Genomic DNA, 18,579 nt, shown 5'->3' with positions numbered 1-18,579 from the left:
ATTGTGTGGGGTGTGGATATCCAAACTCCACATATTAAAAAGTGGGCTTTCAGATTTCATCATAAGTCCCACTCTATTACCCCCACCTCCTTTTAGAAGAAAATGGAGGTGGGGAAGAAGCCCTTGACCCTTAACATTGGGGAAAGGGGTCTTTGCAAGAGAGGAGAAGATTTGCAGCACATATAATTACGAATGTGCATGCCTTTTATGCGTAAACCAAATTTGTGCACTTCGGTTCTGAGTTTTCTGAATTTAATCTGTGATGTTACGGACCAGTTTAGAATTGTCCCAAACTCAAACAACACTTAAGTTACACATGATATGAACATTTAGCATGATAAACTCTAAGCTAATGACAGTCAAAAAAATGCATCAGAAATTTTAGGATAAAAGGGGTGGATCCACTGGCCAGCAGTGGAAGGATAGTGCCTGGGCTGTGCTTTATTACCCATAAACCGGGGGCAGCTAATAATGATAATCAAAATGGTTTTATACACAGTTTATAAAGACAATCACACATTCCCTAAAATACAGCAAGAGTGAGATTCTATGATGTGTCTTTTAAATAAAGCAGAATATTCAGCCACTCGATTGTTCAAATTAAATATCCATTTCATACAAAAATATTTGGTCTACGTGAGATAAAGTAAGCCTGGACTTGATCTACTGAAGAGTAAAGTGAGATGAAGTAAATCTTGGTCTAATTCACTGAAGTGTAATTGGAGACCAGTTCAAATATCTAATCATGTGAAAAAGTCTGTAAATTTTCATGATGCTCACCCCAATTTAAAGAAATGTTTCTCATACTGTATTTATTAAAGTATATTTAACAGGTTAGATTGTAAGTGCTTCCAAGGGGGTTACTGAATTGTGTGCTCTTTTATATATTTTTGACTATTGTGGGTTTAATTTATTTGTTCATTTATTTAATTTATTTGTTTGCAGTTCTTTGTAAAATTGTATATTCCAATGTGAATTTTTTGGACTGTTTAGTTGTGCTTGCCCGTTGTGCTTGCCCTGTAGAGATGATACTCCCTGGGAGACAAGGGTTAACACTGCTAGTCCGGTTTTCCTAGGCTTTTTGTGGAAATACTGCCTTCTGCTAGGGCAAACACATTAAAAATGCTGCTAAAGATGTGAACTATTTCTTGCACTTAACCCCACTCTGCCCCTGTGGGAAATTAACTTATGCCACAGGGAAATTAACTTATGTCAGTGCTAAATGGACTTAAAGAGGAGGTCCAGCCTGGGTAAAAAAAATTAAAAGTCAGCAGCTAAAAATACTGTAGATGCTGACTTTTAATATTAGGGCACTTACCTGTCCTGGGATCCCGTAATGTCAGCATCCCAGCAGATCTTTGGATTGACTCCTGGGTGCTGCCACCACCATTCCTGGTAAGGGAATTCTGTGAAGCCTTTTGGCTTCACAGCTGGCTCCCAACTGCGCATACATGAATAGGGGGGGGGGGGGGGGCAAACGTATGGCTGTGGCCCAGTCTCCAGAAGTGGGGAAGGGGACCTGTCAAAAACGGGGAGGAAGCGTATAAGCAGAAGTTCCACTTTTGGGCGGAACTCCGCTTTAAGGACTTTCTTACCTTTATATTATATAACTACCTCACCAGCCAGCTGCTGCAGTTATACTGTGGTAGGATGGCTCCCCTGCATGAGCCATCGTAGCTGTACATCGGCTCTTTAAAGCGCTGTAGCAGGCACGCAAGCAGCATGTCCCCAGAGCTGATGCGTGTGCCCAGCTTGATGACCACCTGGCACTCACGATCGCTTGTGACAGAGAGAGAACCAGGATCTGTATCTGTAAATCCCAGTTCTGTCAGGGGAGAGGAGACAGATCGTGTGTTCTTACTAAGTAGGAACAACGATCTGTCTCCTCCTCTAGTCAGCCACATTCCCGCCACAGTTAGAACACATCTAGGGAACACATTTAACCCCTTGATCGCCCCTAGTATTATCCCCTTTCCTGCCAGTGACATTTATACAGTAATCAGTGGACATTTGTAGCTCTGTATAAGTGTCACTGGTCCCAAAAAAAGTGTCAAAAGTGTCCGATGTGTCTGTCTCAGTGTTGCAGTCCCGATAAAAATCACAGATCAATGCCATTACTGGTAAAAAAAAAAAATGCCATAAATATATCCCCTCTTTTGTAGACGCTATAACTTTTGCACAAACCAATCAATATACGCTTATTAAATTTTTATTAAATATAAAATTATAAAATTATTATATTATTAAATATTTAAATTTTTTTTACCAAAAATATGTAGAATGCATATTGGTCTAAACTGATGAAGACATTCTTTTGGGGATATTTATTATTGCAAAAGGTACAAAATATTGTGTTAGTTTCAAAATTGGCACTCTTTTTTTGTTGAAAAAAATAAATAATAAAAAAAATAAAAACCACAGAGGTGATCAAATATCACCAAAAGAAAGCTCTATTTGTGGGGAAAAAGGACGTACATTGTGTTTGGGTACAAAGTCACACGTCTGTGCAATTGTCAGTTAAAGTGATGAAGTGCCGTATAGCAAAAAATGGCCTGGTCAGGAAGGGGGTAAATTGCTGTTGCTAATGACTACAGTACTAGTATCAAGTGCATAAGTAGTTGGGTGGTCAGGAAGCGGTGACTTGACAAAGGTGACAAAGGCTCTGGTAGTGAAGTAACCTTTGTGTTTAGGTTATCTACCTAGAAACCAAGACCCCAATATTGGGTCTGGTATCACAGCATGGGGTGTCCTAGAGATCAAGTCTGGGAGTCAAGAAAGATGGAGTGAGGCCTCGGGAGAAGAGTAAGCAGGGGTAATGTACAGAGTACAGCTTCCTGGTATTCAAGTGAAACATATGAATCAGTGTTAGCCCTTGTACACACGGTTGGGGAAACCTTCGGAATGTGTCCGATCGGACCGTGTTGTCGGATAATCCGACTGTGTGTAGTATGCATCGGACTGATTCCGTCGGAATATCCTTCGGACCAAGTTTTCCAACTTGCTGGAAATATTTTCCGACAAACTGGTTTGATCGGACATACTCCGATCATGTGTAGCCTACTCCGACGGACAAGGTGCCACGCATGCTCACATTCAAATTCTGACACGGAAGCGCTCGTTCAGGTAAAACTACTGCTCGTAAGCGATATAGCACATTCGTCACGCTGCAATGTTAAAAATTCTTTCATCGAGCGCATTCTCTTGTTCTTTACAATGCTGCAAGAACGAACTTCTTTTGATGCTCAAAGTCACACACACTTCTCCCGAACGTATTTCATTACTCTCTTTTAACCATTTCAGCAATACAATTTTAGTTTGTGTCACATATACACAATTTTAGATTTGGTTTATTCTTTTTTGGATGCTTTTTTTTTGGATTCCCTAAAAATCTCCTTTAAAGACAGTTTGCTCATTTATCCTTTTTTTGTGTGTAAACTTACCACAACAACGTTATTCTATTTTTGATATTTTGTTTTTCTTTTTTAATCTACGGGAGGTTGTTTAGTGTTGGTACCCCTTGTTATTTATTTCACTTTGTATTTTTGAAATGTACCTGCCTGCTCATAAATAAACTGGCCTTTTGGAAGGAAAACACATACGCAAGTATTTCTTCAAACAAGAAAATACCTTTATTTCGGTGTCAGTAACAGATAAAGAGGGAAGCAGCAATGTTGAAACTGGGGAGATTAGCGAAGCCTTTGGCCCCCAGGGCACACATCAACTATTTTAACGCAAAAATTGTTGGCCTGAGGAATACATGTCTGAGGGAGAGAAGTCTGGTCCTGAAGTCCAAGAAACCTGGAACAGCAGCAGATGACATCTATGTTCCCAGGCTGTGGTACTACAACAGGCTGCATGTTCTGTCAGACCAGACTGAACTCAGGTCATCACACTCTGGTCTTCCTTACATGCTTCCTTCCAGGCTGTGGCTGTGGTGCTGGAGGTGTGGCAGAAGGAGGAGGAGGAGTAGGGGCATGGGCCAAATCACACAAGTGTGTTTCTGGTGTCATTTGGCCCAACAGACCCTTGTGGAGGGTGTGGAGAATAACCTCCTCACACAAGATCTGTTGCCTCTGCTCCATTTGATCAAGCTTGCACGCAACCATGGCGGCAATGGCCTCTTGGTCGGTGGGTTTTGCTTGGAGTGCCACAGAAGCATCACCAATCAGCCTCAGGGCCGACTCCTCAACATTTCCCCCCCTTTCTCGCCCTTTTGCGTGGAAGGCAGAGGGGAGGGACCTGGCATTCTGTGAGGCTCCTTTGGCTGCCCACCGCCTGGCTGCCGCTTACCCCCGCCTCCTCCTGGCTGCCACTTTCCGCAGCCACCTCCTGGCTGCTGCATTCCACACCCTTCCTGTGTATGAAAAAGGGACATCGTTTTAGTTTTTGGTTCATCAAACACACACAATTTTCACATCAACACTGTTGCAAATTGTTAACCAATAGAAAAGACTATCATTCTGAGCCCAGCATTTTTCTTTCTTGTTCCCAAGGTTTTGGCCATGTGATATGTTTGATATGTGAAACACTTTCTAAACTCAGCAATTAGTGAGCAAAAATCAAGTTAACATCATTCATTTTGACTCCACAAATATGTACAACAATACTATACCTGGCTCAAGCTGGGCTACCACAGTTCTTCCTGAGTGGAAGGCCCAGGTTGGGCGTCGGAAGACTCATCAGGTGTGGAATGGAGCATAGAAGGACGCGTGGAAGGAAGAGTAGAGAGTGATTCCCTGACATCAGCCTGGTCTACCAGAAAATGCATCCTGTCATAATACCACAGGGTGGGGACATAAACGTCATCTGCTGAAGCTCCAGATTGTATGGACTTCATCACCTTGCTCCTCTCCCTCATATATGTACTCCTGAGGATACCAATTTTCTTTTTTAAATATTTGACGTCTGTCCTGGGGACCACCGGCTTCACAAACTCAACCAGTTGCACCATTGCTGCCTGCTTCTTTTGTCTGTTACTATATAGTGGGTGTGTTGCTTGCCACAGGATGGGCATGTCTCTGTATTTATCGATGAACAGAGGGAGGAAGCTATGGTCATTGAAGCCGTTCATAATGTCTGCAAGACACAACCCAAGACAAACCCTAATGTCAGTCTAAACTCCACTAATGCAGGCCTCAATCTAGAAGCAGTGTAGCCTAGTGATGTACCAAAAATGTTACCTTCGTTTGCACGTTCGTCGCATCAGCTTCTCCCTCTGTTCACCGATCGTACGGACGACACACGTGTGTTGCGTTTTATATACAGTGCGCATGCGTGAAACTTTCTAGACTATTCCCCGCCCCTTCGTTTTCGGCTCAGTGGGGAGAGCACATGGCAGAGAGAACACAGGTGCACACTAATAATAGTTCCACTAACGAGGAGGAGGGTGAGGAAAGCCCGGAGCCTGAAACGTCCCGATCCAGGAAGAGAGGATTTAAGGCCTCAAATATGTATTTTGGAGAGATGTTGGAGCTGGTCGACATATTGAACAGGACCGACTATGATGGGAAGTATGGACCTTACCCAAACTCAAATATCAGAAAGGCCAAGATCATGAATAAAGTTGTGAAGAGTCTTCATAAGAATTTTGGGGTACACCGATCCATGGATCAACTGAGAAAACGCTGGTCAGACCTGAAACTGAGGGAGCACCATCAGTACAGAAGGATCAAGCGTGTTCTTCAAAAAAGTAAGTAGTTGTCGTGTGTTCATATCATAATTCTTGCTTGCATACTGCTCCATGTGCTTTGATTTCATGTTGTGCATTTTAAAATGGCCACTTTCAAGTTCATGGTTTAATTCGTTTGTAAGAAACATTGTTCTGCAGGTAAGTATTCCAGCTGAACAAAGTGTCCACAATAATGTTCTCACCTTGGAGCTCGGCCCAAAAAATCAATTGTACAACACTTCCAAGCAATGTTTCATATTCCGAATTCTGTCCTCTGTGCACTAATTATTCTGTTTTTACATTCTCATAGGGGAGAGAAGACTCGGCAAGTATGAGGACACCAGGGACCACACCCCTCCCAAAGAAGGCCAAATACCAAAACCAGAAGCAGAGGAGCAGGAGGAGGAGGAAGGAGAGATCATTGAAGTTGGACAAATTGTCACCACAACAGGTGAGTGTCGGAGAACACAGCTTCCGGTAAACTCATCAATGTATATCACCATATTTTTAATACATGGTGTGTTTTTTTGATTTGTTTTGTAGGTGATGTGGAAGAAGATTCCCGTTTTACCAGTGAAAGTGCCCAGATCCTGATTGGGGAGATAATGGAGTGCAATTGGGATTTGGAAAATATACAGCAAAACATCAATGATGTTAAAAATAAATTGAAGAACATCATTGATGTTTTGGGGAGAGTGTGAAACAACAAAAACTAGATAGGGTTTTATTTTTGCTATTTTAAAAACAAAATGTTGTATTTCTTGAACTTACAAATTTGGAAGATGCACAGAGTGTGTAAACATGTGCTATCTCCCTTCATGGGGGATCAATGTACGTGTTTTGTGTACAGTGTCCAAGATGAAGGGGTTGCAGCCCCAAAGCATGTACATTGATCCCCCATGATGGGAGATACGCGCCGGGCCCTTCCCGTGGATCGCCCCAGGATGGGCATGTCTCTGTATTTATCGATGAACAGAGGGAGGAAGCTATGGTCATTGAAGCCGTCCATAATGTCTGCAAGACACAACCCAAGACAAACCCTAATGTCAGTCTAAACTCCACTAATGCAGGCCTCAATCTAGAAGCAGTGTAGCCTAGTGATGTACCAAGCTCATGTGATGAAGGCATTATCAGGCCAGTTTGTACATACTCATGTCTGATATTGTCTTCCCTTTTCAAAGTTGAACTTTGTAAGTTCCTGTGTTCTGTATTTTACGGTTTGATACATGCCTGTTTACCTAAAAACACCAAGTAAACCAAATTTTGATTAAACTCTGTTTTTGAAACACACAATTTCTTGGTTTGTTGTAAAAACCTTTTCGAAACGCACATGTGAATGTGCTTGGATTAAAAAGTTTCATTATCAACAATGTGTGGCTTCCTTTTTCATTGCACCAAAAATGTATTTGTAGTACAATTTTAGTTTGTGCTGAGAAGGAGTGAAACTCCACTTTGCACTCCAAGTGCAGTTTCAGGTGTACTTTTGGAGTGCACTTGTAGTGCATAGTGGATGTGCCTTTAGTAAAAAACACCCACAGTGAGGTGTAAATTTGGACAACCATGCCATTTTCCTGCCATTTTGGTCAGTAATGCACTACATACATTAGTTACAAAAACAAGGTGTGTGTGTAGCTTGGGTTTGCACTGTTGGTGAAAAAGGCACAACTTGAAAAAACATAAATATACCGAGGAGACACCTAAAACCAAGCCCCCCCAAAGCGCCCGTGAGGTTAGAACACAATACATGGACTACTTTGTGGGTAGGGGGTCCATTGATATACCAGACAATGTCTGAGCGGCATTTTAAGAATACAATGAAGGAGTTTCAGATAAAAATGTATTCTTAAAATGCCGCTCAGACATTGTCTGGCATATCAATGGACCCCCTACCCACAAAGTAGTCCATGTATTGTGTTCTAACCTCACGGGCGCTTTGGGAGGGGGCAAGCCAGGATGAGCATGTTCAAGGCCCGTGAGGTTATCTTCATTTTCCAGCAATTCTGCTTCTTGTTGGCCAACTGAGACGGCATAGTTCACAGAAACTTTTTTCATAAAATTGTGCAGAACACAGCACGCCAGCACTATGTGATTCAGTTTGTATTCTGCCATGTGAATAGGCATAAGAAAAAGGTGGAACCGGCTGGCCAGTATACCAAAAGTGTTCTCCACCACTCTTTGGGCTCTGGACAGGTGGAAATTAAAAATCCTCTGGTCTGGGGTGAGGGTCCTCATGGGGAAAGGCCACATCAGATGGTTCACCAGGGCAAACGCCTCATCCGCGATGAAGACGAACGGGAGTCCTTCCTGATTCTCCTCTGGGGGTGGCAAGCCCAGACTGCCACTCTGGAGACGCCAGTAGAACTCTGTCCATGCAAAGACTCCACCATCCGACATCCATCCATTTTGCCCCACGTCCACATACAAAAAGTCATATGTCGCAGACACCACCGCCAACATCACGATACTATGAAACCCCTTATAATTATAATAGTACGACCCCGAGTTGGGTGGTGGGACGATGCGGATGTGCTTCCCATCTATTGCTCCTCCACAATTGGGAAAGTCCCAACGACTGGCAAAGTGGGAGGCCACAGTCTGCCATTCCTGTGGCGTTGAAGGACACTGTGGAGTGAAAAAAAGAACAAAAATTAGTAATTAGACAAATCAACATTGCAAGCAGATTAGACACCAACATTTTTGGTCAAAGTTAGTATTAGTATTTAAAGCCTAAAGTCTAAGGTCCCCTTATGAGAGTCATCACCCCCCATCCCCAAATCTGATGGGCCCTTGCTAAAAAATGAGGGGGGGATGTTTAGGACAGGTAACCCTCTCCACTTGATTGAGAGCTGAATGGCTAAATAATGTGTGCTACTTTGGGAAGCCCCTCCTTAGTTACACTATTGGCAGCCCACCGGACACGTAAGAAGTGTCATAATAACAAAAAGAAACCAAAATTTAAGCACTTTTTGAAATTCTGCTATTACATATCCAGATAATTAATAGGTTAAAAAACAAAAAAAAATAGCATTTGAAAGTATTGAGGCAGGCCCTTGCACTACATGCTTTGGTGAATTCATCCATAAATGTGAGCATCAAAAAGGTAGGTAGAGTGTGTATTGGGTTTGGTAAAGTCATCAGATAGAGGATTGCTATCAGCTGAGCTAGCAGTTGGGGGGAGGGGGTTCTTAATGAGTTTGGCCCCAAAAAAATAAAATGTCACTCTGCATGAATTGAAGCATACACATCACATTTGTAGACATTTTAGGGGGTGTTTAGGGGAAAACAATACTATGGAGCTGACAAAAGACATTGGTAAGTGACTAGACTATAGTTTTATGGGCCAAGAAGAGCATGGTGGGGAAGTTAGTGAGGCAAATATGCATGAGGACAAAGGGGCAGAGCATATGAATTAGAGCATTTTGTAATTATGGTAATTAGGGAATGAGGAAAGAAATGCAAGACATTAGCAATCATGAAATACATAGAATGTGATGTTTAAGGATAAAACTTACCTTCATATAGTCCTTCTGCAGGACCTGAATGATGGCAGAACAGGTCACTGGAATAATGACCCCCAGAGCCTGGGGGGAGATGCCTGTAGAGAACTTGAGGTCCTGAAGGCTTCTCCCTGTCGCCAAGTAGTGCAACGTGGCGATGAGCCTCTGCTCCGGAGTGATGGCTTGCCGCATGCAGGTATCCTGCCTGGTAATATAAGGGGTCAGCAAAACCAGCAGATGGTGAAAAACGGGGTCCGTCATCCGGAGATAATTCCTGAAATCATTAGGATTATTCTCGCGGATCTCACGGAGCAAAGGCATGTGCGAGAACTGGTCACGCTGGCGCAACCAATTCTTGGTCCACAAATGCCTCCCCTCCCTGTTCATGGACAGGGCTTGTGTCAAAGTAACAACCCCAACACGAAGCCCCTGCACAGCACAAACTCTACGACGAGTACGTAGACGAAACATGGTTTGAAAACGGTCGGCTCGTCAGAACGGAGACCAGAAAGCACCGATAAACAGCAAGGTCTGAAAGAACGACCTGAATAGCAGAAGCAAGCAGACAATAAGAAATGCCTTTCAAAGCGTACTATACCAAGATATAGTCCACAATGATCAACAAATACTTACTGACTGCACGCACTGATTATCAGATACGCAAAGACAAGCACAAACCGAAGAGCAGTAGCGATCTGAATCACAAATTTAAAAAGCGCGAATCATCTCTCACCAAACTTCTACTAACACAAGATCAGCAGAAGGAGTCCAAAGGGTGCCGGACGTGGAGCTGAACTTCCCTTTTCTAGTCCCGCCGTACACGGCTTACGTCACCGCGTTCTTGGCAACCGCAAAATCCGAAAACTGGGTCTGACCGTGTGTATGCAACAGTTTCGGACACAATCCGTCGGACAAAATCCGTCGGACAAAATCCGACGGATTTGGTTGGCAGAATGTCCGACCGTGTGTACGGGGGCTTACTGGGAGTGAGTTGAGTGATTATTGGGATGGTGGAGTCTGGTACAATCTCAGCAGTACTGGTTCAGAAATGCTGCACATTTCAGTCAAAGGAAAGTTACTAAAGGGTTTTGATGATTTGATGCCAGAAGTTGCTGCAAGGACCGAGCTACCACTAGATGGCTCAGAGCACAATGACAATGTGAGACAATGTAATGAGCCAATCCAAGCAACTGGGTACCATGTGATCAATACAATTGATCATTACAGTCTTTATGTGGTACTGTTTACAGTGCTGGTCTTTCACTTCCTCTTACAAGAAAGGAAGAAGAGAGATTAGTAAATGTAAAAAAAAAAATGAATGCTGCAGATGTAATCATTCATGACACATAGATCAATTTTATTAACTCTTTCAGGCCTCCTTTCTCTTTCATACATACTAGCTCCATGCTGTCTCCATGTAACTTCTATATTAGTCTATATTAAGCCTTTCACCTCCCTTATCATGCTCATCAGAACATTAACTCCTTCATTTCCATCCTACCACTGTATGTGACCAGGAAATTGACCCCATTCACGTTCTCCTTCCTCTGTGTATAACCTGTACATTTAATGTACAGTATCTAGTGCATCGTTATGAAGTTCTGTGTTTAACCCCTTCAGAACTGGCATGTTTCTTCACTTTCAAAATATTGTGGCATAACCAAAAGGTGTCTTCTGTGAAAAAAAGGGTTATTTCAGGTTTTTATACTATTCTGACATTTTTCATTTAAACAGAAAGTGAGGGAAACATTTTTATTTTTTTTTAAATGTTAATATTTTTTCTTTTTAACCCTTTCACTGCCAGGTTCGTACAGCATACGGGCCTACAGTACTGCTTCCAGCTGGCTAGGTTTGAACATTCCTCCAATGTTATAAGCTCATCAGAACTTATAGCAGAAATGTTCAGCAGACTCTTCTGAACAAAATAATAGCTCTGCACAGCGGCTAACAAGCCACTGATCTGAGCTATTCACCTAAAATGATTCCCCCCCCTAGCATACAGCTGCCGTCTCTACCTCTCACCTGCTGCTTCCCCCCCTCCTGCACTGCCTAATATGCCTATGCTGCCCCTCCCCCACTGTCCCCTGCCTTCACCACCAATCCCCCACCAGCACCATTTATCATCCCCCAGCATCAGCCCCCCCCCCCCCCCCCCGCCAGCACAGAATTTTGGTGGATCCAATGCAATTGCCAGCTTCCCCCCTGCTGCCACTCCCAATGTCAATTGCATAATAGAACCTGCTACTTGGAGCCCCCTTTAGCACCCCCTTTAGCACACCCTCACTCACAGATTCCCCCACCAGCACCATTTTTCATCCTCCAGCATCAACACTCCCAGATACCCCCATCAGCGTGGATCTCTGGGGATTCAATGCAATTTATGGCTTCCCCCGCTGCCACTGTGTCAGGGCTGGGCTCAGACCTTCCTTCTCTGAGCTGACCACTCAGCTGTTGGCTAATTGTCAGCTTCTATCTCTCCACAGATACCCAGCTGTTGATGATATCCAGCTCGTCAGTTATGCCTACTTAAGCCACCCAGCCCAGAGGCTCTCTGCCTACACCTTAGTCACCATCGCTCGCCTGCATTCCTGTTAAAAGATTTACTTGGCTGACTTCAATTCTGGCTCCAGATCCTGCTTGCTGTTTTACTAAGGTCATCTCCGGCTCCCAGACCTTTGGCTTATCTGACTATCTGTTCTGGTTCCTGAACTCTGGCTATGTTTTGACTATGTTTGTTCTATTTACTTTGATTATTAAACAAGTGTGATACGTCTGTCTCGGTCTGATTTTATGGTTTCTGAAACACTGCCAATATATGGTTTGGAGGGTATTTTACAAATATTGTAAACTGTAAGGGAAAGATAAAAAAGCATGGGGAAAATTGCAAAATGGTCTGGCCAGCTAAGCTTAAAAGTGGAGTGCAGGGTCTGGCAAGGTTAATAGCAAAAAAAAAAACAGTGGTTATTAACCACTTTCAGACCGGACCAATTTGCTGGTCAAAGACCAGACCACTTTTTGGTACTGCGTCGCTTTAACTGACAATTGCGTGGTCATGCGACGAGGCTCCCAAACAAAATTGACGTCCTTTTTTTCCCACAAATAGAGCTTTCTTTTGGTGGTAATTGATCAGCCCTGCGGTTTTTATTTTTGGCGCTATAAACAAAAATAGAGCGACAATTTTTAAAAAAACGCATTATTTTTACTTTTTGTTATAATAAATATCCCCCAAATATATATAAAAAAACGTTTTTTCCCTCAGTTTAGGCTGATACGTATTCTACATATTTTTGGTAAAAAAAATCGCAATAAGCGATTATTGATTGGTTTGTGCAAAAGTTATAGCGTTTACAAAATAGGGCTAGTTTTATAGCATTTTTATTAATAATTTTTTATTTTTTTTTTTACTAGTAATGGCAGCGATCAGCGATTTTTATTGTGACTGCGACATTGTGGGGGACCCATCGGACATTTTTGACACATTTTTGGGACCATTGTCATTTATACAGTAATCACTGCTATATAAATGCAGTGATTCCTGTGTAAATGACACTGGCAGTGAAGGGGTTAACCAGTGGGTGGCAGTGTAGGGGTTAAGTGTTCCTAGGGGTGTGTTACTAACTGTGGGGGGGTTGGGCTTTCATTTGGTGAACACTGATCTCTGCTCCAATCACATGGGGCAGAGATCAGCGTCACTAGTTGCTAGGCAGAATGGAGAAATGCTGTTTACAACGGCATTTCTTCATTTGGCCGCTCCGTGAGACGATCGCGGGTATGCCCGCGGCGATCGAGTCCGCGGGTCCCGCGACCGGACTCACGGGGGTCCCGACCAGCGCAGGAGCGTGCCGCCGGCAGTGCGCTCCCGATGGCAGGGTGGCAAATTTAAAGGGACGTACATGTACGCCCATTTGCCTGCCCGTGCCATTCTGTCGACGTACATCGTCGTGCGCTGGTCGGCAAGTGGTTAAAAACCACAAAAAGAAAGCTATTTTAAAAATATAAATATATATATAAAATAAATGATATAAAATTCCCCTGGGTACAGGGTTGCATGAGTCATGAGAGAGTAATTGCCAGTAAAACTATCACAGCACTGAAAAATAAAAAAATGGCCTTGTAATGAAGGGATATTATAGGTTAGGCTTACTAGAGTAGTAGTAGTAGTATAGTATATAATGTGAAGCTAATATCTAATCCTAATGCCCTGTACACACGGTCTCCAATTCTGAAGGATAAGGTTCGATCGGATTATGTTGTTGGAAAATCCTATCATGTGTGAGCTCTATTGGACTTTTTCCATTGGAAATCCCGACTGAAAAAGTTTGACAGCTGGATCTAAAATTTTCCGACAGCAAAATCCGATCGGATCGCTTGTAGAGAATTCTGACGGACAAAGTGCCACACATGCTCAGATTAAATTACGAGACCAAAGCTATTGGCTACTAGCCTCTACGTAGTCCCGTCATATGCAACGAGCGTCACCTTGTTCCGAACGAGAGGATTTTCCGGCAACTTTGCCAGCTGTGTGTAAGCAAAACGGACAAAATCCGTCGGGAAAAATCCAACGTATTTTGTGGTCAGAATGTCCAAGGCATTGTAGTCGTTCAAGATGAAAAAGAGCAATGAGTTGCAATTATCTCTAGTGGCTAATCTAACAAACCTCCAAATTCAATACATTAACAAAAATCAAAAAATTTAAATGGTACATAAAAACTACATTAACCACTTAAGGACCACCTCACGTCGATGTACCTCGGCAGAATGGCACAGCTGGGCACAATCACGTACCTGTACGTGGCTCTTTAAGTGCCCAGCCGTGGGTCGGGAGCGTGCCGCCGGCGGCGCACTCTCAACCCGGTCCTGAGCTCCGTAACTGTGGGCGTGGGACCACTGGACCCGATCGCCGCTGGTGTCCCGCGAACGGGTCACAGAGCTGAAGAACGAGGAGGGGTCTGTGTAAACAAACCTCTCCCCGTGCTTCCTAGTGTGGCTGTCACCAATTGTCTGTTCCCTTTTATAGGGAAAGGCGATCAGTGACGTCACATGCCAGGCCATGCCCCCTACAATAAAAAAACACATAACGTCACACATAACCCCTACACTACCCCCTAGTGGTTAACTCCTTCACTGCCAGTGTCATTTACACAGGAATCAGTGCATTTATATAGCACTGATGGCTGTATAAATGACAATGGTCCCAAAAATGTGTCAAAAATGTCCGATGTGTCTGCCATAATGTCGCAGTCACAATAAAAATCGCTGATCACCGCCATTACTAGAAACATTTTTTATAAAAATGCTATAAAACTATCCCCTATTTTGTAAACGCTATAACTTTTGCGAAAACCAATCAATAATTTTTAATTGCGTTTTTTTTTTTTTTTTACCAAAAATATGTAGAAGAATACGTATCGGCCTAAACTGAGGAGAAACATTTTTTTTATATATATTTTTTGGGGATATTTATTATAGCAAAAAGTTACAAAAATTGAATTTTTTTCAAAATTGTCGCTCTATTTTTGTTTATAGCGCAAAGAATAAAAAACGCAGAGGTGATCAAATACCACCAAAAGAAAGCTCTATTTGTGGGGAAAAAAGGATGCCAAATTTGTTTGGGAGCCATGTTGCGTGACCGCGCAATTGTCAGTTAAAACGATGCAGTGCCAAATCGCAAAAAGGGGCCTGGTTCTTTGGCTGAAAATTGGTCCGGGGCTTAAGTGGTTAAAGCATCTGTTATGACAAAAAAATTATAATAAACAAAGTATTCCTTGAAAAACAGCACCACTCTTGAAGAGCTAATCCACTATGGACCGCACTTTAGAGGGCAGCACAGAGTGTAAATTACCCCCCAGAGAGGGAAAATCAGAGAAACGAGTGATAGGGCAGGTAGGTATACAGGTAGGTAACTTTTGTCGTTCCTAGGAAGTTTTATTGTTTATGTGGTGAAAAAGTAAAAAAAAAAACTAAAATATGCTCCATGTTTATGAGTTCATTAATATTGTTCCTTCCAGTTGACAGCTTGACAGTCCTAGTCTGTGATGAAGAGCCAATATGAACTTCTAATGCATGAATGATCACAGTAACTTTGTTTAATTCATATAATGTTATACTGTAGCAAACATGCAAGTCCAGATCACTGGATTGTTCTGTGATCTAATCTTAGTTGGCACTGTAGAAAACCTGCAAAAGGAAGAAAAGAGTTTTTTTAGAACTAATTTCCTATTACCTGAGTCATTCCACTTAATCTGTTCATCCTCTTCTCTCTCTTTTTTTTCACAAAAGAGGCCTTTTCTCATCCCATGATTCAGTATCCAAGCATTTTATTGTTCACATTGTTGCTTTCTATTGTATTACAAAGATGTACAAAATGTATAAAAAAAAAAAAGATTTGCAGTTTAATAACTACTGTATATAATTGTGTTGCTGTAGAATTCACTTCAGAAATGCTAGCTATTTAATATTATTACTTAACAAACCTTGTGTACATCCCTGGTGCCAAACACATGGTATGCTGCCCAACTGCACTCAATGTGTTGCCTGTTATGTCTTGGGCTGGGTCCTCCCATTGGGCACCAAGCCGGAAGACAAGTGTAAACAGGTACTTCCAAGGTTGTTGTTATATTGAATATTTTCCTGTTTGGTTAATGCTGCCCTGCTGAGCTGGTGCTGGAGAGTCAGGGATCAACACTGATCAGCAGATTTTCCATGGATTTTTGGTAGTACCATCTTCTGCTGGAGCAATTGTATAAAAGTATGAACTGTCTCAAGTTGTCGGTTGATCCCAGGTAGCTCCATGCATGGGAAGAGAGCAGAGGCTGGGCTGAACATATGATTGGTACTTTGCTGCTAGATTACCCTACCCGGGAACTTTAACTACTAATTGAAAAAGATATGACTACCTTAATGGGCAGGGGCACCAAGTGACACTAAGAAAGCACTTGTATTAGGAATGGATGTCTGTGGACAAGCAAACTCTAATGTTTATTTACCCACTTCAGCCCCAGAAAATGTTACCCCCTTTCTGACCAGAGCACTTTTTGCAATGCGGCACTGCGTTGCTTTAAATGACAATTGCACAGTCCTGCAATGTTGTACCCAAACAAAATTAATGTCTTTTTTCCCACAATTCTTTTGGTGGTATTTGATCACTTCTGTGGTTTTTATTTTTTGCGCTATAAACAAAAAAAGAGTGGCAATTTTGGGAAAAAAAGCAATATTTTTTACTTTTTGCTATAATAAATATCCCACAAAAATATATAAAAAACTATTTTTTCCTCAGTTTAGGCCGATATGTATTCATCTACATATTTTTGGTAGAAAAAAAATCGCAATAAGCGTATATTGATTGGTTTGCACAAAAGTTATAGGATCTACAAAATGTTAGGGGATAGTTTTATGGCATTTTTATTATTAATTTCTTTTTTATGAGTAATGGCGGTGATCTGTGATTTTTATTGTGACTGCGACATTATGGCAGACACATCGGACACTTTTGACACTATTTTAGGACCATTGTCATTTATACAGCGACCAGTGTTATAAAAATGCACTGATTACCATGTAAATGACTTTGTCAGGGAAGGGCTTAACCACTAGGGGGTGATGGAGGGGTTAAGTGTGTCCTAGGGAGCGATTCTAACGGTGGGGGGAAGGGCTACCTAGGACATGACAGCGATCACTGCTCCCGATCACAGGGACCAGTTGATCTCTGTCATGACACAAGGCAGAACGGGGAAATGCCTTGTTTACATAGGCACTTCCCCGTTCTACCTCTCTGCACCACAATCATGGGTCATCGAGTTCCCAGGACCTGTGGGCATGCTCCTGCAGCATGCGCAAAAGGCGGCAAATTTAAAGGGACTTACCTTACGCCCATTTGCCTGCCTGTGCCATTTTGCCAACATACATCTGTATGCACAGTCGGCAAGCGGTTAAAGATCAACTTCCAATAACGATAATGTTGTTACGTATTTTTGCCTGGTCTGAAGTTAAGCAAGGACATAATTAAAGGGGCACATGCATTGTTATTATAATACAGGATTTATATAACGCTAACAGTTTACGCAGCACTTTACTAACTATTAACTTGAGGGTAGACAGTACAAATACACTTTAATACAGTAGGAATCAGGAGGCCCTGCTCCTTAGAACTTACAATCTAAGAGGGAAGGTCAAGAGGTACAAGACGTAATAACTCTGGGGGATGTGCTGATTGAGAAAATAAATGTACAGTTCTTAAGTGGGGGCCAGATAGGCTTCTCTGAAGAGATACGTTTTCAGGGATCGTCTGAACATGGACAAAGTAGGAGAAAGTCAGACAGATTGGGGTAAGGCATTCCAGAGGATGGGAGAGGCTCTGGAGAAGTCCTGAAGGCAAGCATGGGAAGAGATGACAAGGGAGTTAGAGAACAGTAGGTCTTGGGAGCATGAATGCTGTATCACACATATGGTTCACACCAGGGGAGAAGACAGAGAAGATGCAGTACAAAGTATATAATGAATGGTCAAGCCAACCAGAGAAAGCTAGTGTATATTGCATTTTGGAAGAAGAATAGGGTGCTTCTGTCAGGAGATTTCCTTCGGTAAACTGTACTAAATTATTATCACATCAGCATCAGCATCAACATAAGGGCTAAGGGAAGGAAAAGGGACTGGGGGAACACTTGCAGCAGCACTTCAGGTAGAGGAAGCAACTCTCAAGGAAACTAAAGGAAAAACAGAAGGAGCTTCTAAGTGCAGCATGTAAGAGTATTTATTCATAAAATTGGTTAAAAACACTTACAATGTAGTAGATCAAATGAGCATATCAGTCAGCATAATGGGCATCCTGCAGAGTCCTTTGCCTCTAGAGGGTGGGAAAGATGACCCACAGCTGTGACAGGAGAGGGAAAAGCGAGGAAGCGAGATCACAGATCGACTTCTGAAACCACACTAGGACGCACAGACCAGAGCTGACGTCAAGGGTGGCGGTGACACGTTTCTGAGCATGTGTTGTTTGCTCCTTCGTCAGATCTAGAGGTGAAGGACTCTACAGGGTTCCCATTATGCTGACCAATATACTAATTTGACCTACTACACTGTAAATGAACTTAAAAGCACTTTCTGTTTTTCCTTTTGTACATTACCTTTGTCAATGACCACAGTCTATGTGCATATAGCAGCCAGCCAGTTGGAAAGCAGAGGTGAGAGGGGAGATTTGTAACAGATATGGGAGCACACTGTGGGGGAGGGTATATTTATAACTGATATGGGGGTGATACAGGGACCATTGTAGTCACTTTTTTTGTTTTATATTGGATACTTATTCTATTCTAACCTTATCAATGTGATATTCATTCAACATTCAACATTCAACATTCAACACTTTTACTGTTATCAGTGACAGCTGGTAATTCACATTTAGAGAAGAGTTTTTTT

The sequence above is a fragment of the Lithobates pipiens genome, unplaced genomic scaffold (genome assembly GCF_037356315.1).
Source record: "Lithobates pipiens isolate NorthernLeopardFrog02 unplaced genomic scaffold, aLitPip1_a1.2 Scaffold_16, whole genome shotgun sequence".
Lineage (NCBI taxonomy): Eukaryota > Metazoa > Chordata > Amphibia > Anura > Ranidae > Lithobates > Lithobates pipiens.
The sequence above is the reverse complement of the archived record's forward strand: the minus strand, read 5'-3'. Positions refer to the sequence as shown.